Consider the following 14,539-nt stretch of genomic DNA (forward strand, 5'->3'; position numbering starts at 1 on the left):
GTTGTCTGAGGGGCATAATTTAGTTAAAGAGAAGCCTCACCAATAGTGATAAGATTATAGTCACAAACTTCAGACATTTCACTGAGAACATCAAAGTAATGTAGAAAACTTGGGAATCTTTGCCTGTTGGAAACTTCAGGTTAATTCTATAAAGCCTCTTGAATTAATCTATTGCGTCTTTTGACAGTTTCAGTTCTGTAGAAAAAGGCTGGTTCTGTTTGTAGTCTGTTAAAACTGCAACGTGACACACATTTGGTTTATTTCAGCACCTGATGACAGGGCTGTAGGGAGATTCTGTGAACCCTTCCACAAGAATTTATCCTGTAAAGGTTTCTTATGAAATGACTGTCTGGAATATATGCTGGGTTGCAAAAACTGCTAGTACTCTTGCAAGTAACGTGCAAAACAAATAATAAGCTAAACCTATGGCTTGTAAATAATGTTGGCATGATGTGTTAAACAAGACACAGCAGTTTTTAATTACAGTGATGGTTCCTGGGAATGCCAATATTTAATGATGGATCCAGCGGTAAGGATGGTAGGAACGTATGATTAAGGGACACAGGAACATTAACCTTTGAGCAAGCATAATGGGGTGAACATTAATTGGGAGATGTGGGCAATCCAGAAACTGATTTTGTGTTTCTTTAGAACGTATTATTTAAGTAACTGATTCAGGCTTTCAAAAAGATTGTGATAGTCAATATACAGTAATTTGTTTTTTTGTTTTGTTTTTTGTTTTAAAACATTCTCTTACATCTTCCTAACAGTGATATTGTTAGGTTCTTCGTTATTTATGGGCAAGTTTGTTCTTGATTAGATTGGACTGGATGCTTTTTTTCTAGGCGGCATTTTCTGAAATAAACCAGATGTGCATGATATCTCAGATTGAACAAATAGAAAGAGAAATAAAACAGATCAATGAAGACTGTACTCGTTTAATAAGCCTTGGCAACAAACTGTAAGGAAGACAAAAAAAGGGGTAGGAAACAGCACACAGATAATCTAGTTAAGATCAGTTCTTTCCTCCAACCAGAAATATAGTCTAAAATAGACCAGACACTCTTATATGAAGCTAGTAATTATTTGATAGAAACAGTTGGCTCTGGAAACTTCTTTCATATATATATATATATATATATATATATATATATATATATATATATAAATGCTAACTTTCCCTGGTGAGTTTGGGGGGAAAGAGCATTAAATATTCACTCATTCCAAATGTTAGACTTCACCACTTGTGCATACACCAGATGTTGATGCCAAACATGTAAGAAGATAAATAACTGATTAATATTTTCATGCTTTGCAGTAAATACCGAACAGATTTTATAAACATGCAGTAAAAGGATTGCTGAAATTCCCTCCAGTGCCCACACATTTGTCTTGCGACCTTGCCTATTCTGGAAGTTCTTTCCACCCCACCCCCACTTCAGCGCTGTTTCATTTGAAATGGATTACGATTCAGTAACTCCCAGTCTTGGGGGAGGAATAACTAAAGCTTCAATCTTGAGCATGCTTAACAAATGGTAGAACTTAATTACCGGTATACTTAATGCTTCTAATTTATATGTTGCATTTCAAGTGTCACTTACTTCATCTTAATACTTTTTCCAACAACCTGGCCAATATCATTACCGCCATATTGTAGATGGAGGCTGACATCGAAGAGATGGGATTAAATAAGGTTACCTAATTAAATTTTGGTTGTTGTGAGATTTAAATGATGGACGTCTGTCTCATAGCTCACACTCTAACTGCCACACTACAGAAGCTTCTGTGGGTCTAGTAATATATGGATATATGGATAGTACCGTGTTTCCCCCTTTTTAAGGCGTAGTCATAAAGTAAGCCATAGCAGGCTTTTAATGTATTTGTTAAATAGAAGACACCCCCTGAAAATAAGCCATACCTCCGCGCTGCGCGGAGTGAGACCGCTAGCGCCCAGCCAGCCAGTGGGACACAGCACACTGGCCGCAAGAGGAGGAGGACGTCTGCCTCTTTTCGGGAGGAGGAGGCAGACGCCCAGAACCGGCTGCTGCAGCTGGGCCCGGCGGAGGCGAGGCCACTGCTCGCCCCTGGGGGCTACGGAGGCAGCTGGGCAGGGACAGCCGGAGCCCAGCCGGGCAGCAGCAGTAGCAGCGGGAGGTGGAGTACGGTGCTGCCGGCCGCGGCAAGGAAGCAGGCGCTCGAAGGTGGCGGCTACAGCAGCCCCGACAGAGCGCGCAGCAGTGCCACTCCTCCCGAGGCAGCGGGACCCAGCAGCAGTGCCGTCCTCGTCCTTCTGCTGCTGCGTGACTGGGCTCCAGCTGTCCCCGCCCAGCCTCCTCTGCAACCCCCAGGAACGAGGCGAGCAGCTGGCCCGGCAGCAGCAGCAGCAGCAGCAGAAGGATGAGGACGGCGCTGCTGCTGGGTCCCGCTGCCCCGGGACGAGCGGCGCTGCTGCGCGCTCTGTCGGGGCTGCAGCAGCCGCCGCTTTCGGACGCCTGCTTCCTCCTGCCGTGGCCAGCAGCAGCACCATACTCGTCCTCCCGCTGCTGCTGCTACCCGGCTGGGGTCCGGCTTTCCCCGCCCAGCCACCTCCGCAGCCCCCAGGGGCAAGCAGCGGCCTCGCCTCCGCCTGGCCCAGCTGCAGCAGCCGGTTCCGGGCGTCTGCCTCCTCCTCCTGAAAAGAGGCATAGAATCATATGATTCTATGAAAAGAAATGCCCCACGGCATTGGCGGCAATGAGGGGAGGGTCTCTGGGTTGGCTGGGCACGGGAGTTGAGCATGGCGGCCCCAGGAGGAGCGCGGGCAGCGCTGGGCGCGCTCCTGGCTCTGACCACGCTCACCGGTGAAAAAGTATGATGCGCGCCCAGCTCCAAAGGTCAAAATGTAGATTGCTTAATTAAAAAAAATAAGACACCCCACCGAAAATAAGCCATAGGCTTATTTTCTTGAGTAAAATAAATATAAGACGGTGTCTTAAAATGTGGGAAACACGGTAATATATGGATATACTTATTCATTTAAAACTGGCAATGATCTACCCATTGTCATTGGAGGGAGGAGGAGCGTGCGTGGGGTGGGTGGATTGCCCAGAGTTGTTGAGCTTTTTTTGGGGGGGGATTTCACAGAGGGTTTTTTTTACCTGTAACTTTTTGTACACGATAAGGATCCTGCGATCTACCAGGATCTGTTGGGGATCTACCAGTAGATCGCAATCTACTGGTTGGACATCACCGATTTAAAGTATTTGTATCCTACTCTTTAGCCAGAAAAGGCTCCCAGGCTTGGAAAATAAAAGGCATGACACAATACCAGTAGGAATAGGGATTCAAAGGGGGGGGAGAGAATGCCATCAACAAGGCTGCCCCTAAGTGCTCTCTCCAGCGTTGAGGTCCAGAGTGCACGTTTTGATAAGGAAGCAAACAGCAGCTTGCTTCTTTCCTCCTCCTCCTCCTCTCCTCCTCCTCCTCCTCCTCCTCCTCCTCCTCCCATCACTCATATCTGAGTAAGATTGTCTTCCATAAACAAGATTTCAATAATGGGTCCGTACATGACTGGAGGCCAATTCTGGATCCACACGTCCTTCCACAGCGGGGACATTGGTTTCCGGGCGGGAGCTGATCACGGTGTTGATTTGCCAAGCGTGCCTTCCTCTTAGCACATTTCTCCCTTGCGTCCTGAGATCAAGTGTCTTCAAAGCCCATGACACCTTTGGTAAAGGCTGTTCTGCAGCTGGAGCGCTCGCAAGCCAGTGTTTCCCAGTTGTCAGTGTTTATACTACAGTTTTTTAGATTTGCCTTGAGACAGTCTTTAACCCTCTTTTGTTGACCACCAGCATTACGCTTTCCATTTGTAAGTTTGGAATAGAGTACTGTTGTATAAGGAAGCAAACAGCAGCTAGAATACAGGTGACACAAATCTGATACAGGTAGGTGGCCGTGTTGGTCTGACACAGTCGAAATATATATGTAAATTTAAAAAGTGGCACCTTAGAGACTAACTAAGTTTGTTCATGGTAAAAGCTTTCGTGTGCATGCACACTTCTTCAGATCTGATAGTGAGGTCAGTAAGGCACATGTGCTTATCATGTGGTGGTCATGGCAGTGAATTGCATCTCCAAACAGCCACCCATCAGTGCTTCTCAGAGTGCTTAAAGGACAAGTGTGTTCTGGTCACAGACAGTAACGCCTGAACCACCTGTCACCTGCTCAGACATATTTGCTTAGCACTATGAAGATACATTGGCTTGCCTCCACTTCAGCCTTGATGGCGCTAGTGGTTATGATTTCAGAGGAGGTCCAAAAAACTGACTGGCCCTTTTTGGAAGGATCAGTTTCAGTTAATGTAGCTTTCAGATGTGGACAAGAGGCTTGGATGAGTATGACCAACTGGTACTTGACCCTTGCCCTTCATGGGTTCTTACAGCTAGCTGGAGGGATTTGACAAAGTGGGTCCAGTGGGTAGTTAATGTCTCATTGCGGGGAGGGGTGTGGTCTCCACTACTTTGAAAGAGGAAGTGGTGCATCCCCTTCTTAGGAGGAAATGAATGTCACAGGGCTACATGATCCATAATGAACCAATTGGCTAATCAAGATTTATAACTTCTCCCGGGGTTATGGCAGTCTGCCCTGAATCATGGGATAGCATTATGCTGTAGTACTGAAATGATTGTATGGTTGTGTTGATTTTGTGATATTTTATTTGCTGTACTGTTTAAATGCTTTATTATTTTAATGAAATATTTTTACTGACTGCAGTGAAACCATTTTGTGGACATTTTGTGATGAAAAGTGGTATACAAATGTTGATATGTTTTTTTAACTGCATAAAAACGGTCTTGGCAGAGAAAAACATGAAGGTCTACCATGTAAAAACCATGTTCCCAGTGAGACAAATACTTTCCAGAACAGGGAAGTTTAGACCAGCCAGTGACAAACTGTGAAGGATGTTGTGCAGTGGAGCTCATGAACTAAGTTAATTCCATAATCTGAGTGTAGCCACTGAGATGGTGGTCTTTTGTCCTGACCGATTATGTCTCAGCCATGGATGGGACATGGAGATTTGATGTGCCCTAGAATTTACCCTGAACTATCTGCAGTGCACAGGGGTTCCTTCAAACTATCCTGAAAAATGTTCCCTTGAAGGTTGAATGTTTTTCTTCATTAGTTTATGAAAAAAAAGAATAATTAACATCTGGACTAATCTATCAACTTCAATTTCTATACCGTTCTGTAAACTTGGACCACAATCCATATACCTTTTAAGGGTGTGCGCCTTGTGGCTTTCATGCATGATGGCAGCCACTCCTCAAAGTGCACCGCACATTGCATTTCAGATGTAGTTGCATTTCAGATTGCAATGTTTGGGGTGGGGAAAAAAGGGTCAAAGGATTGCTAAACGTATACCAACTCAGCATCAACTCTAGATTGTAAGCCCCTATTTATGAATTTGATGGCCATTTTCAAATTTAATGACCATACACTTCAAATAGAGACTATATGCAAAATTGTTTCCTTGTGGTGTTGCCAATACATCTTTTTTGTTTTGATCTGTTAATTAGGACTTGCCTATTAATTAATTTATCAACTAACTAAGGATTTACATACTGATTTCAGGTATATAGCCTCCCAGCCATTATCTGCATTCGGGTGCTGCATTTTCTTGACTCACTTCCATAGGAACCCAAATACGTTGTCACATTGGTCGAAATACGAATCTCATTTGCAAGCTGGATGCAAACTTATTTCTGAAACTCATTAGCCTCTTGATTTGTTTCTCTGTCATGGTCTGCAGCATCAGTCGTAAGAAGCTTGGCAGCCTCCGGGTACTGATTTATACAGATCAAGTTTCCAAGGAACAGCCAAGATCGATCCTTCTCCCCCTCTCCTCCTCTTCTTTTCTCCCTTTTCATTTCAAAGATTAACATTGAGTAAAAATACTTAGCATTGTTTAGAATGGAACAAATTCCTTTTGGCCACCATCCTGCTTTGAGTTTTCATGGCGGTGGACCTGCAGGGTATATGGCACTTGGCATGGATGCAGGAATTCATTCACATGAAATAATTGTAGGATTGGGGTCTTTGTTTGAAAGTTTAACAGACCAACCCTGGAAAGATGTTTACATCAGGGTGGAATAAGCATGAACCTAATTGGAGGGTTTAATATGCATGAACCTAATTGGAGGGGCTGAGAGCAGAGTAAGAGTTTCACTAGTTTCCCCTTCCTCTGTAATGTTTCAGTGGATGGTAACATCTTGTACATGTACTCTGATTTATCTATATTAACAACACCCCATTATTCTGGGGTAGCTAGGTGGTGCTGTGGTTAAACCACTGAGCCTAGGGCTTGCTGATCAGAAGGTCGGCGGTTCGAATCCCTGTGACAGGGTGAGTTCCCGTTGCTTGGTCCCAGCTCCTGCCAAACTAGCAGTTTGAAATCACGTCAAAATGCAAGTAGATAAATAGGAACCGCTACAGCGGGAAGGTAAACGGTGTTTCCATGTGCTGCTCTGGTTTGCCAGAAGCGGCTTTGTCATGCTTGCCACATGACCTGGAAGCTATACGCCGGCTCCCTTGGCCAATAATGCGAGATGAGCACGCAGCCCCAGAGTCAGTCATGACTGGACCTAATGGTCAGGGGTCTCTTTACCTTTACCTAATCTGATATAGATTCTATTTTGATTCCATATTCAAAGCACTACTGTAATCTAGAAGTATTCATAAATAAACTTGCTCGAAAGAGAGAGGCAGAGGGAGAATTGATCTTCATATAGTCATTGAAGACTTGATAATGGTGCGGCTGTATTCAGAGTCCTTTGTACAGTTCCTGTCACCTTGTTTTAAAAGGTAGACAGTAGAAATGGAAAAAGTGCCTCAAAGAGTAACCAGAATGATCAAAGATTTTAGGCACCTGCCTTTCATTAAAGGCTAAAGCAGGAATACCAAATGTGATGCCTTCCAGGGGTTATTGGACTCCCAACTCTTTATCAGTTCCAGCCAGCAAGACTAGTGGTCAGGGATAATGGAAGCTATAGTCCAACAACATCTGGAGGACCCCAGATACCCAACCCCAACTGATGAAATTTGCTGCTGGAACATGCACTGCCAGAACATGCCACTAGTTTGGCTGTCATTAAAAGGGGATTAGACAAATTAATGAAGGCTAGGCCCATCAACCACTGTTATCCACAACAGCTAACTGGAACTTCCAATTCAGAGGCAATGTGCAACTGAAAACAAGTTGCAAGGAGAAGAAATTGCTTTATTGCCTATGGACATTCTCCAGAGGCAACTGGCTTGACTACTGTAATCAGCATTATGCTTTACTAAATGGGCCCTTGGTCGGATCCAACAGGACTCTTCATGTTCTCATGGCAAGGTTAAGTGAAATTGGGCATTGTGCTGACTATTACCCTAATTTATGTTTTTACTTGTAATGCATGTTCAGAGTCCATTTCAGTGCTTTCAGTGCTGTTAGTTTGGTGCTGTAGCATGAAGCCATGATCGCCGGAGGCATTTGAAATGATTGTCTGCAGGTCGACTGTGCTGGTCTCTATCAGGCATGTAGATTGCTATGGGCCAGTTTGGTCTGATTCTTCCAGTGTGCAGGAATTGCAAACCGAGGAACGTCTCAAATTAGGAAATCCTGATGGGTTTGAAGAGGTTATACTCCACAATTTCAGGACACCACTGTAAAATACGGTAACTCTCATAAGATACGGTGAAGGTCTTCCCAATCTTCTGGAACAAGTAAAATATTTCAGAGACCTTCATCATATCGGTATGTTATATTTAGACGGTGGCTTGAAATCCTAAGAATAGTGTGCCCATCTATTCTCTTTTATCTGCAGCCCACTGCCCCATATCCCAAGACCCAGGAACATGTTTAGAAGAGGCTTCAGATGGAAGCAAAATTGGGAGAAGCTATTGCTGTGTATGTGAACTCTGCCCCATTCACAGAAGACAGCTATAACACAAAAGCATTCTCTGTTATCAAAGCTGAAGGCGGTGCTACAGGGTGGTGCTACAAATCTTAGCATCTGTTCTCACCTGCATAACATGGTGAACTTTGTTAATTGTGTGACAGTTAATGCCATTCTGATTGCTGTATTGCACAAAGTGAGCGGATAAGCAAGAGTGTTGTGTGTGGTGGTGGGGGGTGGCTTTCAGGATTAGAAGATTAAATGTAATAGGCAGGTGGGAGACTGGGTGACTCAGGGTATTGGTAAAGGATCTCAAGCCTTTCACTTCCTGATTAAAGGTTGAAAATTGTGACCAAAGTAATTGGAAGGTTTGCTGCCATTTGATTTTGCAACTTCATTTAGTTGGATTAATTCTTAGCTGATGGAAAGAATTTTTAAAAATGGAAATCTCCATCAGTTTGCCCAACTCAGAGTGATTCATAACCTGTTTTCTTCCAGAAAGCCAGGCATTCATTGCAGTCCTAGGAACCACTCCAATTATTCTCTCTGGGTGTGCATTAAACAGTATCTTCACACTACTGAAGATTTCCGACATTCACATGCCCTACAGGACTATTCTCTAAAAGACCTTCCCCACAAGAGAGAAATTCATCTAGGGAGGAAGGTCTTTTACTTCTTGAGCTCTGCCCATCTGTCCTGGAGGAAGTCTGTTGCCCATAAAAAGTCAAACTGGTCTTAGCAATCAGCGCTTAGAGACCTTCAGGTTTCTGATATGGACTTACAGTATTTATTTTATGACATTTTTATGCCTCTTCATCCATAACAGAGTTCTCTGGGCATCTCACAATAAATGGGGAAATTTAAATATGGAAGAAGATAGAGTAGGCTCAAAAGAAGACTCTTTCTGGCAATTAACTTCCTCATTTGTTTGGTGGAGGCACCCAGGGCCTCCTAAAATGATCTTAAGCTTCACATAAGGCTGAAGACAGTCTTCCGGGTTCCATACCATTTAGTGCTCTAAGGATTAAATCTACCACTGTAAATTGGACCTGGAAACTTGGGAGCCATTGCAGCTAATAAAGCACAGGCATAATATGGTCAGATTGCCCATCCAGTAGCCAACCTAATGTTCCCTCCTAGAATTTGGACTGAATCAGAAGCTACAGCTTTCACATAAGAGACTGCTGGCAATGTGTCTGCATGGCACATCCATAGCATTTAGAACAGGCATCTCCAAACTTGGCCCCCCAGATGTATTGAGACTACAATTCCCATCATTCCTGACCACTGGTCCTGTTAGCTAGGAATCATGGGAGTTGTAGGACAAAACATCTGGAGGGCCGCAGTTTGGGGATGCCTGATTTAGAAGCTCCTGAGCAGGGGTAGGCAACCTAAGGCCCGTGGGCCGGATGCGGCCCAATTGCCTTCTTAATGCGGCCTGTGGACGCTTCGGGAATCAGCGTGTTTTTATATGAGTAGAATGTGTCCTTTTATTTAAAATGCATCTCTAGGTTATTTGTAGGGCATAGGAATTCGTTCACCCCCCCCCCAATATAGTCCGGCCCACCACATGGTCTGAGGGACGGTAGACTGGCCCATGGCTGAAAAAGGTTGCTGACCCCTGCTCCTGAGTATGTGGATTTGCCAAATCGTGCAGAGCATTTCCCTGGTCACAGACATGCTCTTATGGAATCTCTGCAAATAATTAGCCAACATTACCAACATTGTGGAGATGTTGCCAAACATTGGCATTTCCAGTGGTTCCTATTGCAAAGCTATAAAGGAAGTTTGAATGGGACCCTAAGATGTTTGAACCATGCTGGAAACAAACTCATTCTGTAGACATGTCTGCATAGAACCTTCCTCTGAGGGGATAGTCTCTAAATTGACTGTGCCTCAACCTTTGGCTGTGTCTTCATGGCAGTGGAAGGGAGACTTGGGTGAGGGTTATTGCTTCATATGCTGATCTACAGGTCAAGGATGCCCCCCCTTTTTTAAAAGGACGCCACATAGCAAGTTCAAAGAATGTGAGGCTGTGCATTATTCATTAAATTGCATATGCACACTCCCACTTGGTATTGGTGCAATTTAGCCTTCAGACTTCTAAGGCAGAGAGCATGCAGAAGTGTAAGTTTGAATTTGTATTGTGCCACATGGGCCTTCCCCTCCTACACTTCTCCCCTCCTACACGGATTAATCCATTTTCCATTACTTTCAAAGTTCGCTTCAGGTTAAGTACACTCTTCCGGAACCAATTGTGTACTTAAACCAAGGTACCACTGTACTGTAGGTTTCTCTTTTTTAAGAAACTGTGTACATTCTGTGGTAGTTAAGAGTGGTCTAAAAATCAGAGTAAGTGATTTTTAGATACAGTCATACCTAGGTCTAAGTACGCTTCAGTTTGAGAACTTTCAGTTTAAGTACTCCGCAGACCCATCTGGAACTTTCCATTACTTTCCATTACTTTCAATGGGAAAGTTCGCTTCAGGTTAAGTATGCTTCAGGTTAAGTACGGACTTCCAGAACCAATTACACTCATACCTTGGGTTAAGTACGCTTCAGGTTGAGTACTTCACGGACCCGTCTGGAACAGATTAGTTACAGGTAGGTAGCCGTGTTGGTCTGAGTCGAAGCAAAATAAAAAAATTCCTTCAGTAGCACCTTAAAGACCAACTAAGTTTATATTTTGGTATGAGCTTTCGGGTGCATGCACACTTCTTCAGATACTATCTGAAGAAGTGTGCATGCACACGAAAGCTCATACCAAAATATAAACTTAGTTGGTCTTTAAGGTGCTACTGAAGGAATTTTTTTATTTTGGAACAGATTAATCCACTTTCCATTACTTTCAATGGGAAAGTTCGCTTCAGGTTAAGTACGCTTCAGGTTAAGTACGGACTTCCAGAACCAATTGTGTACTTAAACCGAGGTACCACTGTACTAACTTTAAGCTAGTTTTAAGGTAGTTTAGCTACCAGGATTTGCTGTTCCCAGCCCCTTATCTCCAAAAACCCTGAGAGTTTTTTTTTTAAAGCAGTGTTCTAGAAGCCTTTGCAGCTAATTTCCAGGGTTTCTTGAATGGCAGAGCCACAGCATTTCTGATCTATTTCTTTTTCTGTTGTAAATGTGTCCTGGCCTCCACCTGGGCCAGGGCCTTTTCAGTAATGGCACCGACCTGGTGGAATGCTCTGTCCCATGAGACAAGGGCCCTGCAGGACTTGATCTCCTTCCGCAGGGCCTGTAAGACAGAGTCATTCTGCCTGGCCTTCAATTTAGCCTGATCCTCCATTCCTTTTTTATATAAAGAAACTCTGCTGGGTCCCCACATTTAAATGCTTCCCTGGTCTCCTTGCTGGCCTTAGCAGAACTAACTTGGCCAGTTAGCCCTGGCGATGCTACATTCATGTTGTATTTTATGCTGTTTTAAAGTCGTTTTTAATCAATGTTTTATATATGTTGTTAGCCGCCCTGAGCCCAGTTTCTAAACCGGGAAGGGCGGGGTATAAATAAAAATTTATTATTATTATTATTATTATTATTATTATTATTATTATTATTATTTAGGCAGATCAAATGTTACTCAGGGTGGTGTTTGCAGGAAAAGGCAACACTTATCTAAATGTAGAGGAACACAAGTTTGTACTAACTTAGAAATCAGTGAAAATGCTCTTTCCTCTAAATTTCGAAAAGGGAGCATTTTGGTTGGAAACTTGAGCTGAGATGTCTAGTTTATAGAGTGGTATGTGAATGTTAATAAGTAAATGTCACATAATAAAGGAAAAGTCACCCTCTCTTGGTGCGGCCATCTCACAGGGTTATGAAAAGTGTACAGTGAGATAGTGGCTACATTATCGTTCACCTGAATCCTTTGGTATAAGGGACAAAAGAGATCATCTGATTTTGTCAAAGGCAATTTCGGTAGGACTAACTTCAGTGCCAGCTCAAAGTTTTTGCTGGCTCTTGGAAAATCTCACTTTTAACTTCTCCAAATATCTGGAGTAGCCAGGCAAACCTGTTGACTGGTTGGTTGGTGGGAAAGCATTCACCAAAGAGGAGTAGCCTAATGCAGCCTCTCTCAGTAACAGACTAAGTGCATAATGCAGATCTGAAGACTTTGTGGTGCTCACTGGCATGGCATAGACTCTCTGTTATCTAGGACCTGAAGGATTTTGGTATGGCACGAGTGTTTTGGCATAAACAACTTACTGCTCTCACATCCTATTACTGTTTCCAGGTTTCCTAGTGGCACCTGACTTTGGATTGAGCAGAAGCAAAGGGTGAGCAAATAATATAAATTTCAAGGAGCCAGCCACCAAATATTTAGGCACCCGGAATTATTTAAATCCCTTGGCGCCAGCTTCCTATTTTTAAGAGTCCAGGCTCCCTGGCACCTGGTTTATTCCATTCCCAGTGATTGTTTCTAGCCATTATTTAGGATGCCTTTATTAACAATGGAAAAAGGAGTCTTAACCAGTCTCTTTGAAATCGTGTTTACTTAAATAGAGAGGGCCAAAACCAACTCATTTTTTTTTGCAATGCCATTTAGCAATTTATTGACTCACCACACGAGCTCTGCTTAGCTCTGCAGCCTAAGAAGAATAAGTGCCGTCTTTTCTCCAGCTAAATAGCTAAAAGGCGTTTATATTATATGCATTTTTAAATGTTTACATTGCATGCTCCTCATGCATCTGAATCTTTCCGTATGGTGCGGTTCTGTAACGAACAGTGATCACGTGGCTCCTTTGTGGCACAGCTGTCAAAGGGGTGGGGGAGCATATCTTTATTTGCCTAATGTAGTATGAGAGAATCACCCAGAAAAGTAGTAATTTACTTTGCAGTTGGGGAAATTAAAATCTGTTCTTCCATTACAGAGTGTTTGCTGAAAATTGATAGCCTTTCGGTAAGGGATGAAAATCCAAAGAGGTACATTGCTGAATCCCAGCCTCCCGTTATGAGTGTAGTTATTAAGGAGAAAACTGGAGTAGGCTGGTGGGTGGATTCCAGTGTGTATAGAGTGTTTCTGAAGGATTAATTTCTGAAATATGGATAGCATGCACATTTTCACAGTCTCAGCACAAGAAGTAAAGCAATGATGACATTGTAGTTATGAAGCCAGCTTCTCCTTCTCACTTTCCATTCACACTTTTCCCCCCTCCCCTTTGGCTTTCAAAACAGGCTATAATCCTGCTGTGAGTCTTTTCCCATTGATGAGAATAGGATTTTCTGATTAATAGACATTGGAGGATTGCAGTTTAGATGTCACGGAGCAGCAAGCGCTGTTCCAGTGTCACAGGGCAGCTGTGGCACACTCATGGGAAGGGCCGGACAATTTGGTACGAAAGTGTAAGAGTTTATTAACAGAAGCCTGAAGAAGCCGTGCTCCTTTCCTTCCATGATACGTGATCATCAGATCGTAAGAACACTTGAGGCTTAACTGTTAAGCAATGTGTTCTTAGAGATGTCATGATTTCTGGACATTGGGAAAGTTCTTTGTCCTTTCCTTCTGTGCTTTTGCTGTATTGTGACTTTCTTGAGGGAACTCTGCATTAAGAAAACCTAATCCTTGAATGCACCATGTGTACCATTCTCTGTAGACTAATATTAAAGAAAGAAGTTTTAGCTTCTTTCCCTTAACTTGCAGTCGGCTGGAGATAGCTTCTGCCAGTCTCTCTTACTAGGGAATTGACTTGAGCCACCTCACCTTTGTGACATGTGGATATCAAAGGGTAAATGTAGACATCAATTCAGCAGCCAATGAGCAAAACATACTTTTTATGCCCTTTCAAAACAGCCTGAACCTAGTTGACAAGAGTGCAGTTTGATGCTGGCCACACTTTATGCAGAGGCACAAAAGGAAACTAAAGGCTAGTGTTGAGATAACTGGGGTTGGTATTTTATTTCCATTGCTTTGGGGGTTAATAAAGCTCCTAGTGCTGCTGGCTACTCCTCATGTAACCATCTTGGCGATGTGCCTTTGCTGACTGCCTTCAATCTCCTGTACTTTCATCCATGCTCTCAGTGCTTCTTGGTGAATCCAGTCCACGAGACGGCTCTTCACACATCTACTTATCATGCTTTGTTTCCTGGCCACCTTGCACTGCGTAGATAAGCTCAGGACTTCACTCCTGCAAGAAGCAGTGATGGCCGCCAACTTGGATGGCTTTAAATGAGTAATAGACAAATTCATGGGGGGGGGGGGTAAGGCTATGTTTTGCCTCTGCTGTCCCAGGAAGTATGCCTTAATGTCAGTTGCTGGGACTCACAAGGGGGAGAGACTGCAGTGGCTCTCGGTCCTGTTTTCAGTTTCCCCATGGGCATTTAGTTGGCTACTGCAAGAACAGGATGCTGGCCCAGATGGACACTGATCCAGCAGGCTCTTTTATGATACAGTGGTGCCTCGCAAGATGAATTTAATTCGTTCCGCCAGTCAATTCATTTTGCGAAAAATTCGTCTTGTGAATCGCGGTTTCCCATAGGAATGCATTGAAATTTCTTTTTTTGCCCATAGGGACGCATTAATTAAATTTTTCGCAAAACGAATTTGTCTTGCGAGTCACCATCAGAAAATTCATCTTGCAGGGCATTCGTCTTGCGAGGTACCACTGTATTATGCTGCTAAGTTT

At 43.5% G+C, this 14,539-nt stretch overlaps 1 protein-coding gene across 10 annotated transcripts in view; it reads left to right on the plus strand.

Moving 5' to 3' along the window:
• TRPS1 (transcriptional repressor GATA binding 1) overlaps positions 1-14,539 on the plus strand; it is a 233,369-nt gene that overhangs the window by 68,412 nt on the left and 150,418 nt on the right. The gene's annotated exons all lie outside the window — the stretch shown is intronic.

The sequence above is a fragment of the Zootoca vivipara genome, chromosome 8 (assembly GCF_963506605.1).
Source record: "Zootoca vivipara chromosome 8, rZooViv1.1, whole genome shotgun sequence".
NCBI classification, from domain to species: domain Eukaryota; kingdom Metazoa; phylum Chordata; class Lepidosauria; order Squamata; family Lacertidae; genus Zootoca; species Zootoca vivipara.